Here is a 22,434-nt window from a genome sequence, read left to right as displayed (position 1 = left end):
AGCTTTATTTATTTAGTTAGTTAGTTTAACAAGGCATATCTGGATATCTATCTTAATTTAATATGTTTACAAACCACAGAGCAAACCCTGGTTAAAGTGATGATTTCTACACCGTTTAAGTGATATTACATGGCCACAGTGGTGAGGTAAATGCCCTGTTTTCAGCTGTTTTACACTCACCTACTCGAGAGCAGCAGCGGAGGGGGCTGTGACTCGCGTTGAGCGGCTCTGAGCCGTGAGGCGCTACCTGTCACGTGATCTTCGGAGCGTGATGTGATTGGCTGGTTGTTGGCTCGATTGAAGACTGAATCGATTGCTCATCCTGTGTGTCCCGGATGTTGACAGCGAATTTTGAGCGTTGTAATTTAGCAGTCGAATTTGACAGGTCGAATTTGAGCAACCTGAATTTATTTTAATTGAATTTTTTAAACTTGAATTTTTACTTTTGAATTTTTTTACATTAAAATAAAATAAGTGAAAATGATATACTGAAAAATTAAAGTGTTCAACTCAGAGGCAAAAAAATCACATGCAATAATTCAATGTAAAATAATTCAGTGCTACAAATTCAAGTGCTTTTAAATTGTAAACTGTTTTACTTCCATACCCTCTCTCTCTCTTTCATTCACTTTCTCTCTATATGGTTCTTTCTTTTTATTCATTCCTCCAAAGGACGTCTCAGTCAGATCACTTTGCAGAACAGTCTGATAAGAGTGTCGTCATACAGAGCATTAATCGATAATAATCGATTAAGTAGATAAAAAGTGATTAAAAACAATTATTAAAATACTTGGCAACTATATTTTCATCATAAGTTTACCATATTTATTTGATTACAGTGCCACCGTGTGGAGTAATGAAGTAGTAACTTTAGTAAGTTAAGATTGGGGGAGGGGCTTAGGGAGTTTAGAGTGCTTACGTTTTCATAAAAATAACATAAAATATGTGTCACCGTATATCGATAATGTATGAGTTAAACAGAAGGTACAGTAGGTGTTTCTAATAAAGTGGCCACTGAGTGGAGGCACAAGTTATAGTAGGTGTTTCTAATAAAGTGGCCACACCTAAGTGAAGCGAATAAAGCAATTCTGTTATTTTGTCCCACCCCTACTCTAGATTGACATCTCTCTCTACCACTCTTTCTCTAGAATTTCGTATCTTTCTCTCTCTTTCTTTCTCTCTCTCTCTTTCCATTTCTCTTTCTCTCCGTTCTGGACTTCTTTTTTTGCATTCCTCTAACAGATGTTCCAATCAGGTGACTTTGTCTACCGATCTGATCAGAGTGTCGTTATACAGAGGATTAGCTGAGCTGAGGATATGCTTTTATAGACCTGCAACAACAAACCAATTAAGTTGATTAAAAGAGAATAAAATCGATTATTAAAATAATATAGGCAACTATATTCTTCGCCGCAGGTTTCCACTATGTATTTGATTACAGCACCACCATATGGAGTAATGAAGTAGTAACTTTAGTAAGTTCAATTAGGGGAGGGGCTTAGGAAGTTAAGAGCACTTACGTTTCAATGAAATATCATAACATATTTGACGCAGCATATCGATAATGTATCGCAAACAAAGACTATATGATAACGACTATATATCGTGATATTGTTATTTTGTCTCACACCTACAATTCAAAATAAAAAAATATATATAAAACTTTTTCTAAGGTTTTTTTCTGACTCTTTTCTGTTAATAAACAATGATAATAATAAAAATAATATAACTGCCAGGATTGTAATTCTTCATGTAAACACGAGTTCTCTAAAATATTTAATATCTAGACAATATCTGACCAAATATATCTGATAAAAAATGCACACTGTGGCTAAAAAAGTGGAAATTAATTTATTTAATATTTAATTCTTTAAAATATGCCTGGATTGGATCAGAATATCTTTTCTTTCTCTCATCATTTTTATTTTTACCCATTTAAATTTTTTTCTTTCTCTTCTCTTCTCGTCCGCACTGTTCCTGTTTCCTGCTAGTTCGCTAATTAGCCCGCTAACGGCTACACAGTAAACAACAGCATATCCCTCACCCCTAGTGTGTAGCTTTAAAAAAATAGTGTGTAAGTGGCTCTGAGTGGTCCAGCGGCCAATCGCTGCCACTATGATCGCTATGATCGCTGGTTCGAATTCTGTTCATGCAGCTTGCCCTGAGAGAGCACAATTGGTCTTGCTCTCTCTGGGTGGGTACAGTACAGTAGATGGTGCTCTTTCCACTCATCACTCCTAGGATGATGTGGATCAGAATAAGGCTGCGTCTGTGAGCTGATGTATCAGAACCAAATCGCTGTGTTTTCCTCCGAACTCGGCAATGCTGCTGCAGTTCAACAGTTCAAAAAAAGGCAGAGTCTGACTTCACATGTATCGAAGGAGGCGTGTGCTATTTAGTTTTCACCCTCCTGGTGTGTTGGGGCATCACTAGTGATGGGGGGAGTCCTAATGATTGGGTTGGGTAATTGGTCGTGTAAATTGGGGACAAAATGGGAGTGTAAAAAAAGTGTAAATAGAAGAATCACTGCAAATCAACATTTACACCACGATCACATGCTGTGAGTTCATTCTGTTTATTCGGTGATTCAGTTCAGAATGCCCGGGTGTCCTTGAGGAGCTGCAATAAAGCTCTGAAAGCATTAAAGTTCTGTTTTTGTTCGAGTGATTGAAGAATCTGTCGTTAATTTCAGTGATATATATGATCTAGGTCATCGATCCCATTTCACTTTTCACTTCCAGAAGCGGGAGCTGATTTTTCCTAATGAGGGATTGTTAGATGATGGAGGGGGGAATCTTTGGCAGCGTGTCAGATTTATAATTTGAGATTTTGCGTTATTTACAGCCGAGTTTTATATGGTCATTATGTCGACTGAATTATTGAAGCATCTGGGCCTTTTTGGTGCGGATGATACGGGCGGTTGGCAGGCGTGTGCGTGCGTGTGGGTGGGAGGGTAAGTGAATAATTAACCACAAATGGGCAATTAGAGCGACAGAATCGGATCAGAATCAGCTCGGTTTGTGTGAGGGGAGGCTTCAGTTTGTGCAGGAAGAGGAACAGGAACAGATCCGGGAGGATTTGTTTCTCTGTAAAACACTGAATGATCACTGATTGAAAAGAGTCAATATGAATGAATGACTAACTGAATGGAGTTACTCTTGAATAGCACCTTTCTTAAAAGCCAAGGACGCTTTAAAATCAAGTTTTACACTCAATCATTAACACTCAGCAGCAATCAGAAGCAGCAGCCAATGGCACACGGCATGCTCTCAACCGGAAACAACGTCCACTTGGAATACTGCATCCAGCACAGAAGGCCAATCCATATCTGGGTACACCCTAATACATAAACTGCAAAAAATTATGCGTAAAATTTACTAGTTTTGCAACTTTCTGCATTTGCTTTTTTTAGGTAAATTTAATTTCAGATAAATTTAAGTAACTTTAACTCGGTTTTAAGACTTAAACGTTACATAGAGAAAATAAGTGAACTGAACTTCAGTCAATCCTTTCTTTTAGTAAACGTTACTTTATTTCTGCATACAGTATTACCTAATTACAATTACTTAATTTATACAATATCACTCAAAAAATGTATGATACATAATATATTATAATTCCTGAAATTGAAATATTTTTAGCTAAAACGCACATATTACACTGTCTCTACACATGAATGGCAGTGAGACTTGGTCTGTTAACAAAATAAATCTTTGAAATTATGTAAATATTTAAATGTGTGTTTTAACTAAAAGTATTTAAATTTAAAGTAATTTTAATTAGGTACTATTGTATGCAGAAATGAAGTATGTTTGTCTGTTCAAATTTTGTAGTAAACTTAAAATCGACAAAAATGAAGATAAGTGTTGAAATGAAAAGTTATTTCTGGCTGTATTTGTGATTTATTTTTCAGATAAACGGTAGTATCTGTGTGATCAGTGAAGATGTTCCCCTCCAGCAGGTTTCGCTCCCCTCTGAGCTCCGTCCCCTGAAGACACACAGCGAGTCCTACAGTGTTCAAACACAGAGATCGGTCTGTAGATCGTTAAAGACCCGTCGAGCTCTCTCTGAAAGAGCTGAGGAGAGCGCTGGTGCTGTAACACTAATCCCGCCTGTCTGCTGCTGCTTTACTCCCACTTGTTCGACTTTCCAGATGAGTGTAATTTAGACCGGGATGAGAAAGAGGAGATGCTCGCGAGCACCGTGAGAGAACCACGCCGTCGCTGCTGCCGCTGTCTTAACCGGGGCCCAGCACGACGCCGAACGCCAGTGCCGGTTCTACTGGGGGCCAGTGGCCCTCCCACAACTGGGACTGGGTATCGAAATTCAATACCAAAAAGGAACCGACCGAAAAGTCTCACACAGTACTAAAACATCTAACAAAGAAAAGAATAATGATTAATTGCTATACTTTGCATGAAATGCGCAGAAATGTGACAGTGCGAGGTAAAAATGCGGGAAGTGCTCTAAAGTCTGAATCTACTTGTAAAGATTCAACCACACTTCATTTCATACAATCTGTCGATAAACCATCACTGTAAGAAAGTTGTAAGAATCTCAGGTCTCTCTCGCTCTCTCTCTACCCTGAGGTATTATAATAAAAAAAGACTTAAACCAGACTAAAAAGACCACACTACACTATAGTTATACAGCATATTTCTTAAAATTAAAAAACATAAAGAGTTAATAAAACTGTAAAGCACAGCAAAAGCTTTGAAGGTTGATTTTTGTTCATATTTATGTGTGAAATATGAGAAAATAACCTGTATGAATTAATTTGGCAAGAAAACATGCAAACCGTATAAGGGAAATTTTATATAAAACTGGAACATACAATATGTAAATGACTTGTTTCACTATCAGGTAGTGCTGCAACTTAAAAAAAGTTTCGCAACTTTCTGCATTTGCTTTCTTTACGTAAATTTCATTTCAGGTAAATTTAACTTCAATTTAACTTCAATTCGGATTCAAGACGTAAATGTTACATAGAGTAAATAAGTGAACTGAACTTCAGTCAATCCTTTCTTTTATTAAACTTTACTTCATTTATTTTTGCTATAACAATCCTTTCTTTTAGTGAACTTTATTTAATTACTGCATACAATATTACCTAATTACTTAAATAATTTATGATACATAATATATTATAATTTCTGACATTTATATATTTTTTAGTTTAAACAAAAATGCTGAAAGTGCTCTAAAGTCTGACTCTACTTCTAAAGATTCATCCACACTTTATTTCATTCAATCTGTTGAAAAACCATCACTGTAAAAAAGTTGTAAGGATCTCAGGTCTTTCTCTTTCTCTCAAACCTGTGATATCACAATACAATAAAAAGACCTATACTATTGTTATACAGCATAGGCCTTATAGCATTTAAGCTTGTAGCATAGGATTTAATAACACTGCAAAAGCTTTGAAGGGTGATTTTTGTTCATATTTATATGTGAAATATGAGAAAAAAACCTGGTAGAATTATTTTGGCAAGAAAACATGCAAACCGTAGAAGAGAAATGTAATATAAAACTGGAAGAAAATAATATGTAAATGACTTGTTTCACTAGCAGGTAGTGCTGCATGCTGTAGAGAAAATGCTAACTTACTGTTGGTACAAATTACATATTAATAACATTGTAACACATGACAAAAGCTTTGAAGGGTTATTTTTTTTGTTCATATTTTTTAGTGAGAAATAGGAGAAAATAACCTGTAAAAATAATTTTGATAAGAAACCATGTGAACCATAGAAGAAAAATGTAATATGCAACTGGAAAAATGGATAAATAACATTTTAAATCATAGAAAAGACATTAAAGTGTAAAACAGTGTGATAATTTAGTTTTGTATGACATCACAAATATAGAATTAAGATTGTGCCAAACATGTCGAAGTGCTCTAAAGTCTGAATCTACTTCTTAACATTCATCCACACTTTATTTAATTCAAACTGTCGACACACACCAACGCTGTGCTTAAAAACACCCTCTCTCTCTCTCTCTCTCTCTCTCTCTTCCCTTAAATATTATAATACAGTAAAAAGTGTGTTATTTTTTCTCAATAAGATCCAGACATATCCAAAAAGATCCTCTTCTGTTGACAGTATGAGAATGCGATTATTCATTTTAATAATTAGCAAAGACATTAAAGTGAATTTAAAACAGTGTGATAATATAGAATTAAGATTACAGTGCAAATTGTAAATTGTGAAATTGTGAAATTGTAATTTTCAGCAAAGCACTACAAGATAAAAAGTAATCACCCCTCTGTGGTTCATAACCACGTTAACCCAGTTAAAATGCTTTAGGGCCACCGCACGCTGCCGCTCGAGGAACCGGAGACTAAAAATGCTTTCGTTTATTCGGGGCGATCACCTCCTGTCACGAAATCGCTCAGAGAAAAAAGCCTGCTGCCTCAAAACGCAGCAATTAAACATTTAAGGTGGGTTACGTGAGGAAAGCTCCTCCGCAGGTAAAACTAATTATGGTAATGGACGGCCTGCAACTCAATCCTCGGGAGTTCTTCACCTCCGAGCGATCAAATATTCCGCCCGCCGTGTCGCCGTCGCTAGATATGGACAACACTACATCTGTCCGCTGTGTAGAACTTCCACACGCGCTGTAGAGTTAAGCAGCCGGCAGCCAAGGGTGCAGAAGATAACCCTCCACGCGACACCGGGGAATAAATCACAGCGGCAGCGGGGGTCAGCGCCGCCGGCCCGCCCGCCGGGTCCCCGAGGCCCAGAGGCCCGGCATGAATAAAACACTCGGTAACGGGCAGGACGGGACAGTTGATCTTTGCCTTTGTTTTTCCAGCTACGTTTACCCACGAGCAGATTCTCCTGTACTGTAACAACCACAGCTTAGCATGAGCTAATCAGCAGCGATTAGCACAGCGTTCTGTAAATATCACGCTCACACAGGTTTACACCTTTCCCCCAATCAGCCGGCTCATATTCAGTCTTTACATTTACTCCGGAACTATAAGGCTAATGTACACTGTAAAACGTTTCCTGTAAATGTTACAGCAAGTACAAAAAGGGCAAATAGGAACGTAAAACTACAGTAATTTACTATAGAGATAGATTACAGCATATTACTGTATAATAAGTAATAGTATTAAGTAATAGTAATAACATAAATAAATCATGGCAGGATTAGCCAGCAGACTTCGTCTGAGGGAGGGATCTGTAGCTACTCTTTCTGTGGCAAGTCAGCAAGTGAGGGAAATGTAGCAACTTTCAAATAATAAGTTTTGTGCTTCTATCACAGTTAAGCATGAACTAGCATGTTTGTGTTTTGCAATTTAGCACAAGCTAACGCTAACGTGTTGTAAAAAGTTTCCTGTAACTTTTACAGCAAATAAAGAATTGAAAGATTACAGTAATTCGCTGTGAAGAAAGATTACAGCACATTACTATATAACAAGAATAGTATTAACATAAATAAATCAACAGCAGGATTAGCCAGCAGACTTTGTCAGAAGGCGGGATCTGTAGCTACTCTCTCTGTGGCAAGACAGCAAGTGAGGAAAATGTAAGAACTTACAAATAATGGGTTTTGTGCTTCTTTTACAGTTAAGTTAAGCTAAAATCTGATTGGTTCCCTGAAATGTCTCTGTCCTGTCACTCATTTTGTCCATGTACAGTAAAAATGCATGTAAAATTCCTGATTCCTAATTTTTTTTTTTCCATAATCCATAATAATTTAGAATATACTTAAATGTAGCACAAGTTTAGGTTTAGTACAGCAGTGCAGTTATTGATTATTCTGATTTATGGTTCTAGGCGGGACAGAAGTCACCTCAAAGAGAGTAAACGTCCATCCTGTCGCAGGACTGACAGTAGCAGGATCATCCCCCGGCCTGTATCTGCTCAGCAGGGAGGTGGAGGCTGGTTACTGGTTTCAGTGCTCAATAGAACTAATGGAGTAGGGCTCAATATTTAATCTGTGTAATGTGAAGATGGGAGCATATATCTTGTCCCGCGGAAAAGAAATCGCTCGGCCTCATTAGTGAATTGGGCTTGAGAGGTTCGCCTCAATTAGAAATGAATGCGATGGTTTATTTATGATATCAAAGTGAGCCAGTAAGAGGCCACTTTGCACCAGTAAATCCCGCGCTGTGGGACGCAATCGGCTTATTTTAGCTTCCATTACAGGAACAGACCCACGTGGTCTCGGGGTCACACTCTTTTTAATTACAATAAATCTAAATAATCCACATTTTTCTTATTAAAAATATCATAATACCGTTTAAACAAGTTGTACTACTTGTAATGAGTTTTAGGAATCTGCAGTGCCATAAATAAAACTAGCCTTATTTTAAATTACTTATCTAATCTACTAATGAAAAACTTTCACATTAAAATATTATATAACATTTACAGTATATAGCCACTGTTTTTTATCATTACTACAGGTACTATCATTATTACAAGGTGTGGGCATTCCCAAGTTGTCCCCTAAGGTAACACTTTATGATCAGTGTACACCAGGGGTCGGCAATTAAGCTTGGCCGCCAACCAGATATTTTCCAGACTACAGACGAGTAGCTCACCAGCCCAGACGGTTGTTGAACCCAATTGCAGCAGAACAGTTGATCTCAAACCAGGTAAACACAAGAAGAAAAAAATAAATAAATAAACAAACCACTCCTCACACAGGTCATCAGCCGCTGCCCCAGCTAGTGAATTGGGACACAGCTGGGAAAAAAATGCCCTTATAAGGTGCTAGGGAGCCCGAGAACAGGCGGAAAAACGAGAACGCAGAAACTAAAGTCAGTCTGAGTGCGACAAAAAGACAGGAGAGGAATGTAAACAGAAGCTCACCAGAGAAGCATTTAATTACATTTTTTTCATCATAGTTCAAACAACCTCAGGGGCCAGATGTTTCATGCTTGCGGGGCCACAACTGGCCCGTACACACTGCTGTACACCCATGACCTTGTGTTATATACATATACTGTACTGGGCCTTCTATCAAATTTCTATATGGCAAAAATTCATTTCTACCCTTCTACACTTATGTAGCGTAAAACTCACCACAATCAGTGATGGTAAACAGCTATTCTGTGGTTTTAGCATGATGCTTTTACTTTTGGCCTTTTACATTTTTATTTCATTTATTTTCTTCCTATTATTATATATATTATTTACTTTAGTTCCATCATTTACCTTTTTATAATTGTGGTTATTTTAGTCCTTTATTTCTTTAACTGTGTTTATATTTTATTATTCTACGTATGAATTATTAAATTTTTTCTTAATTAAATCTTACATTGTTTGCTTGTTTTTTAATAATTTAAACTTAAATTTTTAATCCCTTTAATTTTATGTAAGCTTGGCTATATTGAAAATGAGGGTTACCCTTAATGTAATTACCAAGTGAAAAAAAAAAAAAGTTCCATGGAGAATTATTTAGATTTCAATCAGACACACAAACTATTATATACAATTTTATTTTAAACATCTTTTTAGCTGAATTTAGTGCATGTTGGTGTGTCTTTGGTATCATGAGGGCACAAAAAAACGTCTCACATGACTCTAAAAGCACAAAAGGCATGTACTAATTCTCTTAATAATCATGGGTGTTGTTAAATTTGGGTGTAACGTGAAATAAACCAATCAGTGTTTCAGTTGTCATTTTCTTTAAGAACCAGGTGAGCTCTGACTTTGGCACGTTAGTATCTTAACAGTGCTGCACTTTTGAGCTTCTCAGCAGAGGATACTGAGCTGTGTGTTCACACTGTGAAGATACACCAGCAGCTCATTTATGAGAACAGTAATGTTATTTTATTCTTTATTCTGTTTATTGTTGATGTAAAAGTCGGGTTTGCTCTCTGCAGTGCGTTTATTTGTGTGTGTAATGATCGGGGGTGTACGCCAGGGTAAATGTGTTGGTGGGCTATCATGTGTTGGTGGGTTATGGTATCAGCTCCAGCTCCACAGTAAAGCATTTAAGGCCCAGATCAGACAGAGCTGACCCCTCACCCCCTCCCAAACCCTCCGCAGTAAAGGTTAAATCTCTGCAGGACAGCTGTGTAAAACCCGGCTGCAGTTTAATCGGGCCGGATCTGGACTGTAATCCGGCCCAGGGGAGCGGGGTCCAGTGAAAACACACAGGTCAGCGGTGAAGACTGGACACCCGACACTCGTCTGCGTCTCACACACGACACGCTTCACCACAATAGATACACCACATCCTCTGTAGACTGACTCTGTCACTCACTCACACACACACACACACTTACATGCACACACTCACGTGCTCGTGCACACAGTGTACCTGTGCGATGAGCTCATGCTGACATTCACACTGAAACTCCTGTTCAGGGCAGGCAGTGTTTCCCCTCACACACACACACACACACACACACACACAAACTGTACTGTGTTTGAAGAAGTGAGGTTTGGATGGATTTGAACTGTTCGGCTGTGGAAACTCTCCACTTCATTAGTCTCTCTGTGCTCTACTGTTGTTGATCTGTTGTTGAGCAAATACTTTTGGCAATATAGCGAATGATTCCATATTTAAAGAGGGATGGGGTCATGTACTGCAAGGTTTTGGCCAACAACCTCCTTCCCCCAGTAAAAGCATTGAAGATAGGTTGTGGCTGGGTCTTCCAGCATGACAATGACCCGAGACACACCTGAGACTTGCAGACTGCTTGCATTATATATACAAATAATGTGTAATTTTAGTGATGCCATAAATTAACAGGTTTTGGCTGCATATACCCAAATTTTTTTCTAAAAAAATTTAATAACATTTATATTACTATGTCTACATTTCAGTCGATACAATATAATTTTGGCTAAACAAAATGTTGGCCTTACTGTAAAAGACTTTACAGTAAGAGTATATACATTAACAATACTCCTGATACAATGTCTTAACTAATTATTAATTGACACTATTAAAAAAATTAATTAATCATTACCACATTTTTTTTACAAATGTCTCAATTCCTTATTATTCAGAACATTCTTAAACATTAAAATGCAGTTACTTACATGGAAATTTGGATATCTGATCGCTGTAAGAACATGATAAAAGCCACAAATCAATAAAAAAACACTAATCATATATATATACACACACACACATATATATATATATATATATATATATATATATATATATATATATATATATATATATATATATATATATATATAAATATATATATATATATATATGATTAGCTATAATTATAATACCAGTGATATTAAAAATGTTCTATTGCAATACAGTACATAATACTGTTGAATTACTGTTCACCCATACAGTGACATGCCAAAAGTCATGGGGGAGCAGTATGTAATAAATAAATAATCATGAAGTGTTATCTTAGGGGATGGGGCCTGGAAACAGATTTCCACACCTGTATAAGTTTTAAGGTGTTATCTGTTACCTGTGAGTCATGAGACACAAAACTAAAGTAGGTCCTGTCCCATGACTTTTGACACAGTAGTGTAGAACCATTTTTTAAAAAGAAACATAAGTGTGAAGCACTTTTAAACTCTTTAACATATAAATGGAACCAAAACCATTTCTTCTATAGCTCCCCTGAAACTCTCATCTGCGGCACCTTTATTTTTAATAGTGTACACCCAAGTGCTTTCAGACCAATCTGAAAAAATTATGTTTAGCATCTTTTATTAATCCAATTCGAAGGAACAACAAACACACAATGCTTTATGTATGATATTCATTTATTTATATTGTTTGTTTATTCCAGTTCTGGTGCTGCTTTGTTTTTGCCTTGTTTTTAAACCGTTTGTCAGGGATGGTTCTGCATACTGAACTATTTACTGTAATTGAAAAACATTCTGAAACCATGAACTACACTCTGGGCCCTATAGGTGAGTCATTAACCTTGCACCGTACAGCTTGATTTAGGGCGTGTCAATGTGTTTTTGCTATTGTAACGATGGGAAAAGTACACTTTGCATGAAAAAGGCATGTAGTAATTATTTTAATTAATCATGGGTGTGGTTAGTTTTGGGCGTAACAATAAAATAAACCAATAAAACAGTCAGTGTGTCACTTGCTTATCATTCCCTTTAAGAGCCAGGTTCGATCTGACTTTGGTGGATTGCTATTTTAATGGCGCAGGTACCTGAACATGTCTGATTCTTTTCAGCAGAGGAAACTGACCTGCTTGTTCATGCTCATTCATTCTGTTTATTGATGATGTAAAGGCTGGGTTTGTGCTGCTGTGTGTTCATGTGTTGCCAAGATAGCAATAAACGTCTGACTGTTGCCGTCTGTCTAGGTTGTATATTTAGTCAGTGGAGCACTTGTGTTTTCTGTTGCCAAGATACACCAAGCAATACACCAGAAATGTACCTGAATACACCTAATTTCCAGAACACCACACCCATCAGTGTAGATATATTCAGAAGCACTGTTGCAGGAGGAAGGTGTGAAAATACACTGTTGGCGGGGTGTAAGTCAGTTTTCATGCTTCTTTATTACATTACAGTACAGTATATCACAGCAGAGTATATTACAGTACAGTATATTACAGTACAGACCATTGACCCCCGATCCGAGACCTTCCTGAACAAAGCAATATCTTCCAGCTGCAGAAAAGGAGCTGATTCAGCAACTGCTGGTTCCAGGCCTCATAAAATAATAACAGCAGTAACGACCGCACACCGCAATATCACCCAAACACCGCACACGCAGGGTAATAATAGCCACCAGCTCCACACTCTATAACTATAAACCTAATGAGAAAATAATGGAACAATTACACGCTGATACCTACAACAATGAACAAACCTGCAGAGACTGAAAATAACAGCAACAATGTATATTTTTAAATTTAGTGCGTGCTTATAAGTTATAAATATTAGTGAGTCAAAAATCACATAATCAAGTTTATAGGAGATTACTGAACACCTCCAGGTTAGCATTGTCCTACCTTAGCATTGTTCTACCTTAGCACTGTTAGCATTGATCTACCTTAGCACTGTTAGCATTGTTCTACCTTAACACTGTTAGCATTGTCCCAGGTTAGCGTTGTTTTACCTTAGTATTGTTAGCACTGTTTTACCTTAGCACTGTTAGAATTGTTATCATTGTTCTTCCTTAGCACTGTAAGCATTGTCTAATGTTAGCATTGCCCCAGGTTAGCATTGTTCTACCTTAGTATTGTTAGCATTGTTCTACCTAAGCACTGTTAGCATTGTTCTACCTTAGCACTGTTAGCATTGTTCTACCTTAGCACTGTTAGCATTGTCCCAGGTTAGCATTGTTTTACCTTAGTATTGTTAGCACTGTTTTACCTTAGCACTGTTAGAATTGTTAGCATTGTTCTACCTTAGCACTGTGAGCATTGTTCTACCTTAGCACTGTGAGCATTGTCTAATGTTAGCACTGTCCCAGGTTAGCATTGTTCTACCTTAGTATTGTTAGCATTGTTCTACCTTAGCACTGTGAGCATTGCCTTATGTTAGCACTTTCCCAGGTTAGCATTGTTCTTCCTTAGTATTGTTAGCATTGTTCTACCTTAACACTGTTAGCATTGTTCTACCATAGCACTGTGAGCATTGTCTAATGTTAGCATTGTTCTATCTTAGCACTGTTAGCATTGTTCTACCTTAGCACTGTTAGCATTGTCTAATGTTAGCATTGTTCTATCTTAGTATTGTTAGCATTGTTCTACCTTAGCACTGTTAACATTGTCTAATGTTAGCATTGTTCTACCTTAGTATTGTTAGCATTGTTCTACCTTAGCATTGTAAGCACTGTTCTGCCTTAGCACTGTTAGCATTGTTCTACCTTAGCACTACTAGCACTGTCCCAGGTTAGCACTTTTACCATTGTCCCAGGTTAGCCCAGTTAACATTGTCCAGGTTAGCCCAGTTAGAATTAGTCCCAGATTATTATTTTTATCATTGTCCAGATTATCATTGTTTGCATTGTCCCAAGTTATGATTACACAGAGAAGAAAACAGAGCTTATTTGCATGTGTCAGTTTTTAAAAAAAAGTATGCAATGTTCTAAACATTTTTATTAGTAGTTCACATGTTCATTGGTGTCAGAAGAAGTTAATTTAGTGTGATGAAACCTCACCCATTAGTTTTTAGTTTTATACTTAAATTTAAATCCTAATGCCTGCATAAAAAGTAAAATATTTTTGAATGCAGATTTTATACTGTTAATGAAGTATAATGTACTGAAACTAGAGATCAAGATACACTTCAATGTAATCCCTTTATCAGTTCATATTACCTATTCTTGCCCATACTCATCACTACCACTTACATTGGTGTGGGCAATCCCAAGTCGTCCCCTAAAGTAACAACTTCATTATCAATTTACCGTACATACTGCTGTCCCATGACTATTGGCATGGCAGAGTATGCCCAATCCTTCCTCCTTTATAATATACAGTACCAGTCAAAAGTTTGGACACCGCTCTTCTCTCTAATTCAGTGTGTTTTCTTTTTATGTTTTTTTTTACATAATTCAGAAATACACTTTAGATTCTTCTAAATTAGAATCATATTTATCTTTGAGGACAGATCTGCAGACTCTTGGTGAGATTTTAATCTCAGTGTCTTCATGAGGGAGAGTCACCTAAAAAAGTTTTCTCAGAGTCTTGAAGGAAGGAGTTCCTGGAGGTGCTGAACAATAACTGGTGCTTTTCCTTCACGCTGTGAAGCTCCAGCTCAGCCCAATTAAATCACCTCAAATCACCATCTCAGTTCATCAGGTTTAAGTAAAACACTTTTTCTTACAGTTTCTTACAGGAGATTTGAACATTAAAACGTGTACCTTAACCGTTTTTATGACTTGATGATATAATATTAATCTACAGAAAATAGTAAATTAAAAAAAAATAAAGAAATAAAGAAAACATTAAAGGAGAAAGTCTGTCCAAACTTTTTTCTGTATGTGTTCACAGTAGGGGTGTCACGATTCTCTAAATGCTCGATTCAATTGTATTTCCAATTTTAGGGTCACGATTCGATTTGATTTTCGATTTTCTTATTTTTTTTACAGCAGAGAGGCCTATGCTGTTTTAGATTAGTCTATGGTCAGTCATTAGTTTGATTAATCAAATTTACAATATCTTATTTCAAAAGGTGGGCTTGATATAAGTGATGCAAAGTGATACAAGTGATCTGTAATACACTACATTAGGCACTAATGGTCAAATTTAAATAATTTAATTAAGATAAATTAATTAAGATATATATGTAATGCCATCTAGTGGCTTTTTTTGGTAGCAGCAGGGTGCACTATTAAAACAGCAATGTGCAACATAAAATTAATAATAAAAAATACAGGAACAGTCATGTAAAAATAATAGAACAATTAGAGCCTTAACAAACTAAACTCTATCCTACTATAACAGTTAAACATGAAAAATAAGACTCGGTCCGTGAGAATGACAAGTTTTTTTTCTTTAATAAAGATATATTATTAACTTTATCTGAGAGAAAGATGCTCCTTAAGGTACCAAAACTATTAACATATTTGAGGCTAGACAAAACAACAGTTATTTTTATATTTTCAAGTTTTTCTTTAAGAAGATGAGAATGTCCACATTCTCTGGAGAAAGTCACAATGTCAGCGGGGTCGGCTGCGCCATTTGCGAGGCTCGAGACCATGACATAATTTCGATCGATTTTGATTAAATATCTTATCATATTTTATAAAAAAAATAGTCAGACTGCATGCCCCCAGTGTTTACAGGCTTTTTAATAAAATCAGAACAATTCCCAAAACAGACCCATTATTGTCCAAAACACACAAAAACACACACAATCGACTTCCTCCGTTGTCCCAAGAGGGTCCCATTTGCGCACATTAGGCAAATTGGGCGTGCTTAATGTTTTGAATGACCGTCTGCTCTCTTTGGACGAATCTGCCTCCAGTTGGTGGAATTAAAGATGTACAAAAGGAAAAATGAGCAGCTTGGACAGGATCCCTGCCTTATTTGCCAGCTCAAGTCGCCACATTTCATAATACTAATAACCCTGCCAGCCGAGGCAATCTGTCCGGGGGAGGAAATGCCTTTATAATGTATCAGAAACGCAGTAATGATCTATGTGTGGCTGAGCTGGAGTTGTGGCGGGCTTGTGTGGGCCATTTAAAACTGAGGCACGTTTTTCTGCCGAAACCTGCCGGAGATTGATATCCCTCTGAGGGCTTCCAGACTCTAAATACAACTGCAGAGGCCAGCGCAATGCCGATACGAGCTTTAGCAATTCAGTTTCTGTGAAATATAATAAAAGCAGTGCGCATTTACAACCCCCGTCCAAATGTTCGCTGCTTTTCAACCCCCCTTTCCCCCCAAAACAACAAAAAAAATATGCTGATGACAGGAAGGAGAGGAAAAGCACCAGTAATATAATTGAATGTGTAACACTGTGTTTACGCCGCTGCTGGGAAAAGGCCTGTCAGATCAGCTGTAGCGTATTCTAATGCTAATTTTTAATCCTCAGGAGGTGGAAATGCGTGGTTCTCGCTCTAGGTGGGAGTTCAGATGAATCTCAAGGTTGATAAATATTATAATATTATAATTCAATAATAAAGCTGAGCAAAGGGAACAAAAATAAAGGATTTTATTTCGTAGCATTTCGAAAATTCAAAAGCCTACTAGGAGCTACACATGGCTGCACAACCATTAGACACTGGTGTGTCCAGGTTTATAAGATAACCACATTATCATAATCAACTTAACAATTGTATGATTTTTCACATATACTGCTCTGAAAAAAGTTAAGCGACCACTTCAGTTTCTGAATCAGAATTTTGCTTTTATAGGTTTATGTTTGTGTAAAATGTACATTGTTGTTTTATTCTATAAACAGACTATAATACAGACTAAAGATCCATATTTGGTGAAATATCCCTGTTTTTTTCATGCATCTTGGCATCATGTTCTCCTCCACCAGTCTTACACACTGCTTTTGGATAACTTTATGCCTTTACTCCTGGTGCAAAAAGTGTCTGGTTATACTGGTAAACAGCAGTAACAGGGATTGAACATACCAAAAAACAAGAGACAGTCCAGGGGTAAAAAAAAATGACAATGCAATATCAGAGGCAAAGCGAGAATCGGGGTCAAAAATACAAAAACAAGGTCTTTAAACAAGAGAAAGACAACACAAGCAAGGGTAACACAATGTAAAGTGGATAAACCAGGCAATATTCTGTAAGGTGTGTGTGTGTGTGTGGAGTTAAGGTGTATTTATACTGAGGGGAACAGGTGAAACAATTACTCTGGTGATTGGCTTCCGTGTAGTGTCGTGTGCAGTGTTGAATAGTCTACACTGCCTAGTACTAACTTTACTTAAAAGACAAGCTACATACATTATCTGTATTTAATATTTCCAAAATATAAAAATATATATATATGCATTTTAAAATATCTTTGGTATGTAGGATATATCTTAAATATACTATACATTTTAGTGAGTAAAATGGATTGAAATGCAATGTATCTGCTAGGGGTGGGCGATATGGCCCTAAAATATTGGTATTTTTGTGATAACGATACTCTTGGCGATATGACAAAACACTGATTTTTTTCACTACTGCACAATACTAATGATGCACTTGATATATCTCCATATTCAGTACTACAGTAAAATGAATGATACTGTACATATAATGATATAATCTGTCTCTAGTAGATATATAATGGGAAATGAGAACAGTGTGAATTTTTCTTTTGCTAAAAACAGCAAAAATGTCGTCACCTGATGTGTTAATTAGTAGTGCGTAATATGGCACGATATCTCAGTGTTTAATATCGTTCACTATATTAAAAAATGTTGGCGATATTATCGGGTACGATATGATATGGCACACCCCTAGTATCTGCTATGGATTTCAAATGTATTTTAACCCTTGTGTGGTGTTCGGGTCTGTTGGACCCGTTTTCATTTTTCATCAAATGATACTAAAAAAATATTTTTTCTAACTCAAACTCATTGGCATACAGTATGTTTGGCCAAGGGCTAATAAACATTGCTTCATTTGTAAATTTGAAACTAAACAAATTTTCTACTCATATCTTGAGTTTAATTCATTTTCTTTTACATTTTATTAAAAAAAACAATAAAAAAGTGTAGCACTTTTTGAAAGAAATACCATTACATTACATTACATAACATAAGAAAGGTAAAGGGCAAATATTAACCATGTAAGCTGTTTATATTGCTTGCAATTTAGGTGAAGCAAGCATGTGTAAAGCATTTTAATGTATAATTACTTAATTTTGCTGAATTAAATACAAGTAACAAAGTAAACGAGTAACAAAAATATGAACACCACACAAGAGTTAATACATGTTTACATGTCGGATATGACTTCCTGCCTTCAACACTGCAGGCAAGGCTGCATTTATACAGTTATTCAGCTCTTTCTGACACATCCCAAGCCTCATTTCTCTCTGTTTTTCTCTCTCTTTTCTTCTCAGGCATGCCCTCTTTTCTTTAATCCCGAGTTTTATAATGAGCCTAAAGAGCCACTCTGATTTCTGAGCCTGAGTAACGCTCCGTTTGAAAGCAGCACCTGGCACACTTCCACCTGTCCAACTCGCTCGCTCTCGCGCTATTTATACACTGCGGTTATACGACTTATCAATAAAGCTCCTACATTTACAGCGCGAGCTGCTTCTGATCTGCAGGAGACAGAGCGTAAGAATCCCTGCAGAACAAAGAGAATCCAGCTATTTCAGCTCCGAGTCAGAGCCGGGCTTTACGTAACTCTACAGAACACACTTTACTCCTGTTATAATCACAGCCTTCAAACAACACAACACAGAAAAAACATATACTAACTAAAAATAGACACTTAGAGCACAAACACGTTCAAATAATCTAAATAAAATGTAAAAAAACTGATAATTTTAACAATATACAGCTCTGGAAAAAAAATAAGAGACTGAAAATGATGAGTTTCTTTGTTTTTACCTAATTCTGGAATATAATCAAGAGGACGATCACAAGCCATCAAACCAAACTGAACTGGCATAAAGTTATCCAAAAGCAGTGTGTAAGACTGGTGGAGGAGAACATGATGCCAAGATGCACGAAACTGTGATTAAAAAACATGGTTATTTCGCCAAATATTGATTTCTGAGCTCTTAAACTTCAGAAACTGAAGTGGTCTCTTTATTTTTTCCAGAGTTGTATTTACAAACTGCTCATATTTGTTTTGCGTGTTCACCTCTAGAGGTAAAATATCCCACTTATGGTTAGGTTGGAACTACATGGTCATTTAAACAGAGAATTTTTTTAGAGGCAAACTCAAATTTGAGCATTTTTCTTAATAAAAAGTAACAAAATTAGTTTAATGTGTAGTTTGAAGGGTTTATGGCCATTTTGTTCATAACAGGCATAAAAAAACACACTAGTAGTTTGTCTTAGTAGCTACCTAACTAACTTTTATCTAACTTTTCAGTTCCATGGTTCCATGGTGCCAAAATGGTGCCAAAAGCCCTATCTGGACGGGATTAGTGTCTCAGGGATTAGTGTCTCAGGTCTGTGAAAAATATTTCACACTTCTACTCATTGATAAAACTCCTGCATCTGGACTGCAATTGAAAAAACAGGAGGACCAGTGAGTTTTTTCTCAGCTTTCTCAGTCACATGACATCACGTTTAGTAGCTCCTTTATTTCCACACGCTGTTGTGTTTTTTTTTAAGTGGATCTCTATGGAAACGCGCACCCTAAGTGTAATTACGGTTCACGTCGGTGGACAAATAGCTATTTTATTAAACACGAGGAGACGAAACTCAGAGATGTGGATCTGGACAGAACTAAAATTACCTGAGGACCACGAAATTCAGAGAAAAACAGTATATAAGTCAGCCTGTAATTTTCTCAGAAGACGTCTGAGGAAAACACATGCTTGGTCGTTCCGGACGGGAATAAAATCTCAGAGGACCCTCTATAAAAGAGAAAATTACCCCAGAACCCACTAAAAAACGAATCCCGTCCAGATAGGGCTAAAGAATGGAACAAGAACATAAAATAAAAGTGAACAAAAGCTAATTTCAGCTTCCTGTCATAGAGGAATTAAGGAATAATAATTAATTCTTGGTTCCAATACATCAGCTCACAGACGCCTTGTGCTGATCGACATCACCCTAGGAGTGATTAAGGGGGAAAGAGCGCCATTTACCCACCCAGAGAGTGCAAGGCCAGCTCCGACAGCTGATGGCAAGCTGCATGACAGGGATTTAAACCAGCTTTAGACCGATAGACCACTCTGAGTCCTTCTAACTGGCATTTTTCAGCAGGATAATGCTCACCCACACAAAGCAAGTCTCCAGATTTACCACCAATCCAGCACTTATGGAGCAGCTGTTGTACGACAGCTTCAGTTTCAACCTACGAGTGTAGAGCTACACTCTAAAAAACAGAGGTACGATATGAGTACTTTTTTGTACTCGAAGGTACACTCTTTATAATTGTACCCTCAAAGGTACAATATTGGTCTTTACGGGGTCAGATTTGTTCCCTCTGAAGTACAAAGTCATTTCTAACAGCAATAAGTACAAATTTGTACCATTTAACCAGCCCAAAGGGTACATTCAGTATTCTGCATCACTGTACTAATGAACGATATATATTTAAATTGCACATTTTTTATTTGAAAGCCAGACAATTTTGTATCATCAAGTTTTTGAGCCATATTTAGTTGATGATAATGTTTATAATCTTTATAATCTTTACTGCCACAAAAACCATGGGTACAAAAAAGGACTTTCACTGAAAGGTACTTTTTTGTGCCTCAATATAAGGTACAGCCCCAGCAACAAGCTTTGTACTCTTTTAAGTACAAATCTGTACTTATATTTCTTAGAGTGTACAGGATCTACAGACCCAGCTGTAGCAACATAATCTGTGGATAAATGTGCTGCAGAATCCATACAGAACCTAAATTAAAACAGGAGAGGGTGAGCAGCACCAAGTTCCTGGGTGTGCACGTCACAGAGGACCTCTCCTGGAGCACCAACTCAGCGTCACTGGCCAGGAAGGCAAATCAGCGTCTCTACTTTCTCCGCAAGCTGAGAAGAGCTGGAGCCCCCACCCCCATCATGACCACCTTCTACAGAGGGGCCATCGAGAGCATACTGACCAGCTGTTTCACCGTGTGGTACGGGGCCTGCACAGCATCCTGCCGCAGGACCCTCCAGCGCATCGTGAGAGCAGCTGAGAAGATTGTTGGCACCTCTCTCCCCTCCCTTCAGGACTTGTACAGCTCCCGCCTCACACGGAAAGCCCTCCGTCTGGCAGGAGATCCCTCTCACCCACTACACAGCTTCTTCATCCTGCTGCCATCAGGGAGGAGACTGCGGAGTCTCGGGGCGAGGACCAGCAGACTGCGAGACAGCCCCATCCATCAGGCTGTGAGGATGCTGAACTCTCTTCCTGCTCTACCCCCCATCCCAATCCTGCCCCCAGCACACACTCACTCAGCATCCTGACCCCCCCACTAATAAAGTACTGAAACTCTGCACTACAATGCACAAAGTACTGGTCCCTTCCAAACGGACTTGCACCACACAACACCTGCACTACTGATATACTTGCACTGTCAATACGCACTTTAATTCCACTTAATTAAACTGTGAACTTTAAGGACTTACGCACCCATTCACTTTACCAGCCTTAAGCTATATACCATATACCGTATTTGCACTACTGTTATTTACTATTTTTACTGTCATTCCATCTCAATCACCATCAATATTGCACTATTGTCTTACGTATGTTTATTGTGTCTTGCTGTATTGAACATATAGTGTCTCCCACTCTTTTATATTATAATTATATATCTATTTTTACTTATTTACTTATATTTATATATCTATTCCTCCCCACACCACTGCACCTTGTTTTTGTCTCATGTATGTCTATTTGTGTCCCTGCTGTATTGTACACATAGTGTCTCCCATTCTCCTTTATTATATCTATTATCTGTACTTGCTGTAAAATTGGGAAGGAGAGTAACGTAATTTAAATTCTCTGTATGTCCTGTACATATGCAGTATTGACAATAAAAACTACTTGACTTGACTTGACTTAATTTAAAGGAGTCTTCTGCAGTAAAACTCTGATTTAAGCTGTGTCCAGCGTGCTCAGGTTTGGCCTCTGAGTGATTTATCACACTGTCCAATAAAGCGAACGTCCTGAAACACCGCCCCATACGGTCTCTGTCATACCAAGGTCCCATCTCCGTGATTTAGCCACTTAATTCCACACAGCGGGATGAGGACACGGTGGGGGGAGTCCCGACACAAATTGCATCATACCGATATTACATGAAGCGGCTGAGTTAATAAAAGACATCAATTTCTTTGTAAAATTAAACTAATATAAATGTTGCCATATAAAAGTGAAAGTAATTTAATGGTCTGTTAGGTTTGCTTGTAGCTGGATAATCCAGCAGTG

General features: G+C 37.4%; 1 protein-coding gene across 2 annotated transcripts in view; it reads right to left on the bottom strand.

The window, feature by feature from the left end:
* Nucleotides 1–22,434, bottom strand: part of kcnn2 (potassium calcium-activated channel subfamily N member 2) — a 259,379-nt gene that overhangs the window by 224,297 nt on the left and 12,648 nt on the right. The gene's annotated exons all lie outside the window — the stretch shown is intronic.

Source organism: Astyanax mexicanus, chromosome 20, assembly GCF_023375975.1.
Source record: "Astyanax mexicanus isolate ESR-SI-001 chromosome 20, AstMex3_surface, whole genome shotgun sequence".
NCBI classification, from domain to species: Eukaryota; Metazoa; Chordata; class Actinopteri; order Characiformes; family Acestrorhamphidae; genus Astyanax; species Astyanax mexicanus.
Note: the sequence above shows the minus strand (reverse complement) of the source record. Positions and strands in the feature narration are given on the sequence as shown.